General features: G+C 33.9%; 1 protein-coding gene across 1 annotated transcript in view; it reads right to left on the reverse strand.

The window, feature by feature from the left end:
• The window catches only part of LOC117332938, a 35,079-nt gene extending 25,732 nt beyond the window's left edge, over positions 1-9,347 (reverse strand). The window contains exon 1 of the mRNA XM_033892019.1: positions 9,228-9,347. The gene's annotated coding sequence lies outside the window, so the exon portion shown is untranslated. The remainder of the gene's footprint in view (positions 1-9,227) is intronic.
• Positions 9,348-10,988: the final 1,641 nt, after the last annotated feature.

The raw sequence follows: 10,988 nt of genomic DNA on the forward strand, positions 1-10,988 counted from the left end.
CCGATTTTAGTATCGAAATTTTCCCACCATCCACCCCTTTCACACCGCCCTATTTCAAATAATTTAGTATTTCTGTTTTAAATTAAAGAGTACATATATTTAAAAATAAGGTATCTTATGTTGTATTAATAAATGTGTTCACCGCTGACGGTGGATACAAAGCTATACGCATACATTCAAAGTTGTATTTAATTATTACTTAATGCATTTGAAAGTTAAATGGTTTTGTGTTTCATTAACAATTTTCTGCTGTCGAGTTTATCTCTTTCAGTACTTGAGTATTGTGGACACACCAGAAGGTGGACATGGGTCTTGAGTGTAACAACATTTTCTGTGAATTGTCTCCAATTATCAACCATATGAGAGCTGTACGTGTATCTTGAGTGACTTTGAATTTTGGTGAAAAGAGACAATTACATTATGACATAAGGACTGGAATGCGGGTCAGCGGCTTTGGAATACTGTGTATTGGACTACGATCGCGAGTGCTATACTTTTATGCTGCAGTCTTTATTTCAGGGCAGGATATGGCGGGCAGGCATATAATTACACAATTTTGTGTCATATTATTTAATTCTGGTGGTATTAATTATACTAGACTGTGCTCTGGTCGGCCAATAGTCTTGCTATGGTTTACCCTGGGGGACTAAATCTTGCTATGGAGGTATCCTAGGAGTTTCTGGCAGGCCAGTGCTAAGTCTAAATATAATAATCCTGATCTTGTAATGCTTGCCACGTGCTATCCTGGGAGCTAAAGGCAGGATTATGGTTTTCTCCAGGCTGGAGATGTTGGTTCCTCTTGCGAGAGGTGGTTTCGGTTTTTTACAAGTGCAGGCAAAATCTGCTAGGTCAGAGGGCAAGGGGCTTTATGTCCGGATACCTGCGGGTAGACATTTAGCATCGGTCCTTGCCTTTGCATGCACTTGTAATAATAAGTTTTGGCTGCGGCCATTGTCATACTAAATTCATAAATTGATAAGCCTGCTCGCCATATTCTGAGGTTGTATACGTTTCATATTAAATGAGGCTGCGGTCATTTAAATCCAAATTCATTGTTTGTTTTTTGTTATAAAGAAGAAAAGTATACTAAAATAATGGCAATCCAAGATGCTCATTTACGCTCTCTCAACATTAAAATGACCACTGGCTTGGACGCTTGACCGTATGGCACGCCATTCTATCATAAAATACTCAAAACAATTAAGGTCAAATAATGTTTTATGACATTATGTGATTTAATCCTAAAGGTCAAATGATTTGACCTTAAGGGGAAAAATAAATCTTTTTATCTTTTAAAATACACCCAAAGTCACGATTCAAACTGTACCCTGAACATAATGGACTCATCCAATTTTTCCTCATTTTCTCTGTGCATGCTTCTTAAATAGTTTATATTCAGAAATATAAGTGTATATAACAATTTTTTTTAACCTTAAGGTAAATAATTTTTTGCCATTATGGCCATAATATCAAAAGTGTATTTACCTTAAGGTCAAAAGATTTTTTTAACCTTGAGGTAAATACATTTTTTTGCCATTATGGCCATAATGTCAAAAGTTTATTTACCTTAAGGTCAGAAGATTTTATCTACCTTAAGGTCAAAAGCTTTTATTTACCTTAAGGTCAAAAGATTTTTTTGCCGTCATGGCCATAATGTCAAAAGTTTATTACCTTAAGGTCCAAAGAATTTTTTAACCTTAAGGTAAATATTTTTTTTTTTAAATATTAAATGATTTGATATAGTCTAAATATTGAATTCAATTTTCTACAAACTTTTCAATGTTGAAGTTAAATGTTTCCTTTTCCATTGATTATATAAAACTGAGACTTGGGCGCACGGGTAGCACGCTCCTCGACCCAATTCTTTTATTGGACACGTGTATTCACTCTTTCGCTGACACTATCGACATAGACAGGGACATTTCAGACCACCAAGCGACAACTTTTGAACTAACAATAGAATCGAATATTATTAGAAACTATAAACGCAAGATTTTATGTTATAATGATGCCAATTTTGTTCTTTTTAATAACAAACTTAACGAAACGGATTGGACTGATTTTTTTCTCTCAGTCTTTAAACATGCCATTCGCAACACAGATATACATAAATTACAGAACCATTTTTTCTATGGCGAAAGGAAACAGAACATTTTACACACTCGTTTAAGGAACCGTGCCAGTACATTAAGAAATCACTTATTTAGGGCCAATTTAGTTGTAGACCAACACTGTCACTGTGGATTTCCTATTGAAGACACCTATCATTTCTTTTTTCCTTGTAATTCCTATATTGAACAAAGAATAATTTAATTTTGTATGAAACACGCATTTTCATTGGCTGAAATAATTTTGTTATACCTCCATAACAAAATTTTTGACGTTGCGAAATGTAACGTCATTTTTGATTGGCTGATGACTTTGCGTAATAATTTATCACAGAAAAGAGTTCGCCAAAGAAAGTGAAATATCTTGGTGTGTATAAGACGAAATTAAATTATAAGAATTAACATTAATTATTTTTTCTGTTATACAGTCATAACATAAAAAACTGGAGTGTACTCTCTTCATAAACTGCTTCGCGGTTTATTTAGAGTACACTCCAGTTTTTTCTGTTATGACTGTATAACAGAAAAAATAATTGATGTTAATCCTTAAATAACACTATTTCGTAATCTCAATACATATATTCTCCTTACCGTAAATCTATTGCTCTTTGGAGATTCTAACTTGTCTGATCGAGAAAACGAACTCATTTTCATGCACACTCAGCAATTCATTCAGGATTCAAATAGATTCTAACCCCACCCCTCCCCCCTCCTTTTGATATTCCTTATATCCCTTTTAAATTACGACTTTTATACAAATTACTTATTTCAAGTGTATGGTTATATCCTTTCCAATACCGACGGTATAGGAGAAACGTATTTCAAAGAAAGAAAGGAATGGCCAGGAGAACGCTCACCATGGATTGGATTATATGGACATTAGTATAAGCAGTGAGTTTTGAACAGTTGAAAGCTGTAGGGCTTTAGATAAGTTGTATAACTTGTGCCCAATCCCGATTGCACAGAAGGCAATCAAATATGTTTAAACTAAACATATAAAACTGCATCCGCCACCATTTTTCTTCCGGAAAATTCAAATATGACGAACGGAGGAAACTGTACGCATGCCCAGTTGCAGAGGACGATTCCATTTTCCTACAAGTGGTGCGTCAACAAGTCTGACGTCATATAATGGGAATTTTTTTTTACCTTAAGGTCAAATGATTTTACATTATTTGTCTTACTCCTTAAGGTAAAAAGAAAAAGTGGACATTATGTCAAATAGTCGTTTTTGCCATTATTTAACCGTTCTTTTTTTACCTTAAGGTCAAAAGATTTGACCTTAAGGGCAAAAGTTTTTGCCATTTTGTAAATATATTTGACCTTAAGTGTTTTGAGTATTTTATGACCAGGAGAGTCCTTGAGACATCAGTGTATAAACATAACTCTAATTAATATAAGCTTTAGGCTTGTTTTCGAATCCTTACATTCATGTAATGTGTACAACTTTGCTGTTTACAAAATAAAATACTGTTTAAACCAAACATAACTCGCCGTATATATATTTATAGCGAGATTTGTCACGGAGCCGAGAACGAGGCTATCAATCAATCAATTATTTTATTCCGTATGCAAATAGCATATAGTATCACAATATATACATACAAATGACAACATTTTACATTTGTGCAAGACGGGGGAGAACACAGCCAATGTAACACAAAGTATTATACATTTCAATAAAGCATGTGTTAATATTTTTTGCCATCACAAAAAAAGTGTATATCATATAATTACAATATCACAATTGCAATTTTAAACTACACGAATTTTTAAGACATAAAAAGACAATCACATACTTTAAATTATATTCCTAGTCATATTTTCTCTAGAAGGTTCTGATAAAGAAAAAAACTGTTGTGTAATTACTAATTAATTAACTATTAATTAAATATATAAATACTTATTAACTTAGTAACAGTGACTTCCTTTTAGCCGTTGCCTGAATTAAATATTTTCCAAAATTTCTTAAAGTTTTTACATTGGTACTACAGAACAATTCAGTCATTTTGAAAACAGATGGACGGCGATAAAAATATGGTTTTAAATACTTCACCCTTAAATCCGAATACTTTGGACATAACAAAATAAAATGGACTTCATCCTCAACTTCATGATTATCACACAAAGTACACAGCCTTTGGGGTCTAGGGATACCACTGTATCTACCAGTTTCAACATTCAACGAATGTGCATTTAATCTGTATTTGGATATTATTCGTTTTATTTTGAAAGTTAATGGTTTACTGAGATAGTCCTGTATGATAAACGTATCGACTATGTGTTTATACATGATGCACTTAGAAGAGCTTTCTAAACTAGCTCTCATTTCTTGGATAAAAATATCTTGTAAACGTTGTTTATACGATAACAAAATTATTTTTTTTAATTTGGTACGTTCTGTGCATACATGTACCATACATCGCCAAAACTAGGCTATAACAACGTAACGTGCACTGCACATAAACTACACACATGGCCGTTGTTTACATATCGAGCATACGTGAACTTTGCCTAATAATACTTTCATTTAAACATATTAACAGAATATTCGCGTAATACCAAGGTAACTGAACAAAATAAACATAGTTTACATTTAAATACTTAATTTTAAAATGTAGCAATATGCATACAACAAAACATCGATAAAAACAGAGACTTGTATATCTGATATACACAAGTCTCTGATAAAAAGTTGACAATGTTCAAAAGCTAACCAGCAATCCAATAGACGTCCGGAAAAATAAAATCGGAATTCGAGTCTATTCCTTTTTCTTCTCTCGTTAAGTTCCAACGAATCATTTCCTTTCCTAAGGGGGGGGGGGGGGGGGGGGGGGGGCAGAATCTGTCTGCGTTTTCGCTGTTCCACGCTTACGGCGTTCCCCCATTTTGTATGGACTGTAAAACCCGCTGTTGGCATTTTGGTCCGGCAGACACAGTTATTATTTTTGGGAATTCCCCTTATACTTTCATAAATACACATTTTCTTTCAGTTTCTGATTCACGATAATCTGTTAGGTACAGTCCGAAAACTGTAAAAAACTCAAAATGTAAACATTGATATATGTTTCTTCGTGAGTATGTGGCTTTAAAACTATGCCGTTTATCTTTTTTAAAGATACTTCTTTTTTTAAATGTATCTTGACTCACCTGCAGATATTAATCTAGACCTTGAAAGTCTTTGTCAAACCTTGTCTGAAAACGACAAAAAATCCTCAGGTCCTGGTCAAACCGTTTGGCCCACAATAAACGAAAACGACCATGATATTCCGGGTCCATTTTCCGGACATTCGCGACAGAGTGCTACTGTTAGCTTGACAACATTTTGTTTCTTTTTATTTGGAGGAAGGGGGAGGGGCGACTTAAAAATGGGTTTATTTGTTTTTTCAACTGGTGAGCTTATGTCATACAGTGTCGTCCGGCGTCCGTCCGTCAACAGTTACCTAGCTTATGAACACGATAACTTGAGCAAATATCAACCAAGTTTGATGAAACTTTGTATGTTGTATGTTGTATAAGGATGTGATACCCTTAGGGCGGGAGAAGGGGGGCCTGATAGCTTTAGGGGTAATACAGTCTTCCTGTAGTTACAATGTAGAACCATTTTTTGGGAGAGGCAGTTCAAAAGTAGAGCATTTTGCCATAATTGCTGGAAAAATCCAGGTGAGGTATCTAAAGTATAGGATCTGGTACAGGGTTTGTTTGTAATGCGCAGAAATTGTTCGGTGAAGTAAGAGCATATACAGGTACATTTGAGGAAATGAGTGTCATACCCCATACCTCCTCTCATACCCTAGTGTCCCTCCTCATACCCTAGCAGGTAGAGATATATTTGACCTTTTTGTGTGCGTACGTGGTTTAATGCCATCTGAACAGCTAGGGCCATACGACGACGAGAGGCAAGGAGACACCAACAGACGCAAAGGAAGTCTACAAATATTGAATGACAGGAAATGGTAAAATAAAAAAACCTATAAGTATTACAATGGCCGAAGCAGATTGTATTTCGTATGACTAAATTAATGTCGACTCTACCTTACCTCTACCAAGAAAACATATATTCCCTGTTAAATCGCTATGTTTGTACAATTTCAAAAAGAAATGTCAAAAAAATTATGATTTTAATATTTCACCCTTCTTCATGTATAATTTCAAAAGCATTGAATAATAGTATGTATGAATAACAGATAAACATTTCATATCTAACCGTTACATTTTATGAGCATTATTAATTAGACAATTATCAATTGACAAATTGTCAATGCATATTCAGGCTCCATATTGAGCAATATTAAATTTGTTGATACATAATTATAGCTACAACAATTGTACAAATATACAAGAATACTGGATTCGTACAGGTAATATTTGAATGCGACTTGTATCTTATACTAAACTAGTTTCCAAAACCCCGGGGACTTAATATTGTAACCGTAATATGCATGGATGAAAGGCTACTAAGTTTGTTCAAATGAATGACCTTGACCTACATTCAAGGTCGCAGAGGATCAAATTGACTAAAACTTAAACATCTTCCTCTCGATAACCAAGGGGCCCAGGGAGTTGATATTTTGTCTGTAGCGTGCTTGGGTGAAGGGCTACCAATCACGTTGGTTCAAATAAATTACCTTTATCTTCATTCAATGTCATAGGGGTCAAATAGGCTAAATGTTTTAACGACTTCTCAATAACCAAGAGACACAGTGACTTGATATTGGGCATGTAACATGCTTGTATGAAAGTTTACCAAATTTGTTCACACGAATGACATTGGCTTACATTCAAGGTCACAGGGGTCAACTAGGCTAAAGTCTTTAAACATCTTCTCAATAACAAGGCGTTGATATTTGGTCTGTGGCATGCTTGGGTGATTGTTCAAATAATTGACCTTGCCCTACATTTAAGATAACAGGGGTAAAATAAAAAAAAAACAGTTAGAAAGTATCAGTGGGAAGTGCCATTCTACTAGATTTTTCCAATGTCCGGGATGCCCTATGGAGGCAAATTTATATATATATATAAAGGGTGTTGCTTGGATGGGGAAAATGTCTCATGCATCATTTTGTCACGTGATTATCTGTTCACTACGAAATATATCAGTCATGTCTTTTCGACCTGACACACCGATTAGGCGTATGTAAGGCGGTACTATTAAAGCCGAGATAACGTTTTTAAATACTTGAATACTGCGAGTATTTTTCAAATATTGTATTAGATCAAAGTTCATAACCTAGGCAGAGAAGGTGACCTGATATTACTTGCAACAGGTAAGTGAACCCAAGTCATACTGATAGTAAAGTTGGGAATACATGCTCCTATTTCTTTTGGAAACATTGTTCATTTATTAATTTATAATCTATTTGGTACATTTTATAGTGTTATCCATTGGATTTGCAATCAATGAAAGTTGTCTTAAGACCTCTTCAGTTCCTGAGGGAGATCTTATAATGGTTAAAACATCTTAAAAGTAACAAACATGATAATAGATGATAATTAATGACGAAGAGCAAGTCCTGAGTTTCAAGATACATGTATCAATCATACAGGCTATCCAGAATTTTACCTTATTTGATTCAGTGTTAATGAATAAAACGTGTTTTTACGTAACATCAGCAGTGTGTAGTGTGTCATAATATATACAGATTTTTTGCCGTTGAAATATAGAAATTGATACACTTATAGAACTTATATTATCACTGCAGCGATGAGCAGTGAAAATATAAAATTTTGCAGTGAACATATTGACCAACAGTGCGAACCTTTGTATCGCCTCATTTGAACTTGTCGATTTTTCCAGTCGAAGCGAAGAAATATAATTTGGTTATATTGCTATAATTAATTTTTCTTTGTTTTCATGGTAAATACTCAAATGTGATTGGTCGAAAAATTAGTTTCATTCTTCTATGAAAGAAATTCCGAGAATGACGCAAAAAATGTGACGTCACAATACGACAATTGACGTTGCGTATTGATTTGAGAAAAAGAATCCCATTTAAAACCAGTAAAATTGTACATAAAACATTTTTTTAGATTAGAAAATCATTTTCAAAAATTAATTATAAGCGTTGATGTCAATCTTTTTTAGTTTCATCGGGGTATGAAACAAATTTTGTTTGCTACGCGGATTCATACAGTTTGCAAACAAAATTTGTTTCATACCCCATGAAAGTAAAACAAAAAAATGACATCAATGCTTAATTCTAACACGATTCGTTTGCAACGCGTGTTTTGATTGGTTACGGACCATGTTCTAATCTGCGATAGAACCATGATCTATCGTGTTTAGCCACGCCCCGTTTTTAATCAAAACAATATGGCGTCAAGTTCGACTCGTAGCGAAATTTAACACTCTGCATCATTTATGATTGATGATCCATGAGATTGAATTCGAAAGTGAAGAAATCGAAAAGAATGAATTAACTGAATAAATTTAACAAAAATCGTTAGCATCATTCTTACCGTCATTTATTGATTGAAACGTTCATTTCGTCCGTGTGTAGGCATCTCTAGCCAAATAAAATCCGAAATGAAATGGAACAAGTGCACACAATTTCACATAACGATTGAGCCTGTAGAAACACATCAACACTGACTTTGTCAACAACATACAGATCGAACTCTCGCCAGTATGGGCGTGGCCAATTGACCCACTTTAAAAGCTTCTTTCTGATTGGTCAATCCGCCACAGTATGACACGTCACTAGTGGAGGCGTACTTGTAGCGATGTAAAACAATGTTTCTAAATATATGCGATAGTAAACGTGTTAGAATGGGGAAAGTACGTTGTTTTTCGTGGATATACTGGCGATTAGAACATGAAATTTGGTTTAAACTCTCGACCTATCGGTCTCGAGTTCAAAATATCAATGACGTGGGGTAACGTCACAAAGAGATGACGTCATGAATTATATTTTACTGATTCCCGCACTTTTTGACCCTATTATTTTTTATTTTGTTTTTAAGTGTATAAAATGCAATAAAAAGAAAATCGAATGGTTTCCCGTTTATTATATCATTTACTTCACTCGTATGACAGAATATTTCGATATTTTGTCATACTCGTGGTATGTTATATTAAATGGGAAACCATTAAATGTCCCCTATATATTTGAAACTCACCATTACGCAGTTTACCAGATGCAGTTATGTAAAGTTGGATCAAACATACGGTGTCTGTAATTCTGTCAGCTAAAACTGCTTGTCTGGTTTTACGAACGGGGCCTTTAAAATATGTTACTCGTTTAAAGGAGTATGAGGAAAATTTTGCATTATCTTTAAACATACATTAACATTAATGAGAATAATCTAATTGGTTTAGAAAAAGTACTTCAATATATGTTAGTGCTAATCGCTTCTACATGTTATTACAATTTAACTTGCATTTAATCTCTTTAGATTTGGCCATTTATTTACAGAAATGTAATTGGAGTCTACAAGGTTGATTTGCTGTGTAATTCATGGGACTTTGTGTATGAAAACTAAAGCCAGAACAGATATTATTGATATATTCTTCTTTCTCTTATATCGCCTGATAGGAAGTCAGTTATTGCGTTCCTTATATTTTATTAGCGTGTGCTTGGCGATATGCTTAATTGGTGCAAACAACATCAATACTGATTACATATTCAAGCGTTTAAAGTAAATTTTATCTTACAACCTTTTAACATTATGATCTTGTGAAATAAAAGTACACAACTAATTAATGATTGACATAACACTGAATCACAGTTAATTTTTTAATTCCCGTTGGTAGCAAATATGAGTCTTAGTCCATTCACACGAACTTCATTACCTGCTGGGAAGCTGGTAGCTTTATATTTGGAATTGTCTTCATTCTGTGATAATAAAGGGTAGTTTTCACCTTCTCAAAAACAGAAAATTCTCTGTTAATGCTTTCATTTCTCCGTTATGGTTTCGTAATAGTCCAAGTTCCTAATCATACAATGTTGGCACTCGTGTGATTTCATCTTTACATCTTTTTAAGTTAACAACAAACGCATCAGCAGGCAGACAGGCTATGGTTATGTTGAAAATTTCCAACTGGGATATCATTAACCGTGGTAATTGGCGTTGTACAATCGATATTTCTTTTCACACATTTCCTATACACCGCATCTCATTTTCTTGTTTTAATGGAAAACTTTATCCAGCATTAAGTAAGAAGATAATGGCATCCTCTACCATTATCAAGAAAATTTACTTGTAGCTGTGCATTGTCCATTATAATTTGAACTGATAATGACAATGGCAATTGTTTTTCTCATAAACATAAACAGTACAGTACAGAGAATATGAACATTAACAAATGGATAACAATGATACATGGTAAAACAAGATGGACATCGGTATTGTGAATTAATTATCTCATTTATATAAATACTAAATTCAGTTAATGAAGTAAGATCATTTTGAGTTACGTAATTGAATAATGTATGAAATTTAAATGTATGTGGTCTATCATAATAATATCTAGACATATATTTTCGTCTGCTATTGAGTATAAATTGATGCTCACAGTTAAATAAATAATGAAATTGGTCTCATATTTCTCTTAAATTACATAAAGTGCATATTCTTTTTTCAAGTGGTATATTAGACCATTTACCACTTTCAGGTGGTATTTTTGTATTATCAAATAGAAGACAACTCAAACAAATAACAAACAAAAATTACACATTTTATGTTGGGTTTATTTTTTGCTAACTGTTATGATTAATGTGGCAAATGATGGCTAATGACTTCAACCACGCTAGCTAATGAAGTTGGGGAGGAAACTGGGAGCAGAAAATTCCCCCCCAAAATCATAGCAGATACTAACCAATACTATTTGATATCTTTTGAAATCAAATTTTAAGTCAAAGTTCAAGGCATTTGTCTCTC

This window comes from Pecten maximus, chromosome 8, assembly GCF_902652985.1.
Source record: "Pecten maximus chromosome 8, xPecMax1.1, whole genome shotgun sequence".
Lineage (NCBI taxonomy): Eukaryota > Metazoa > Mollusca > Bivalvia > Pectinida > Pectinidae > Pecten > Pecten maximus.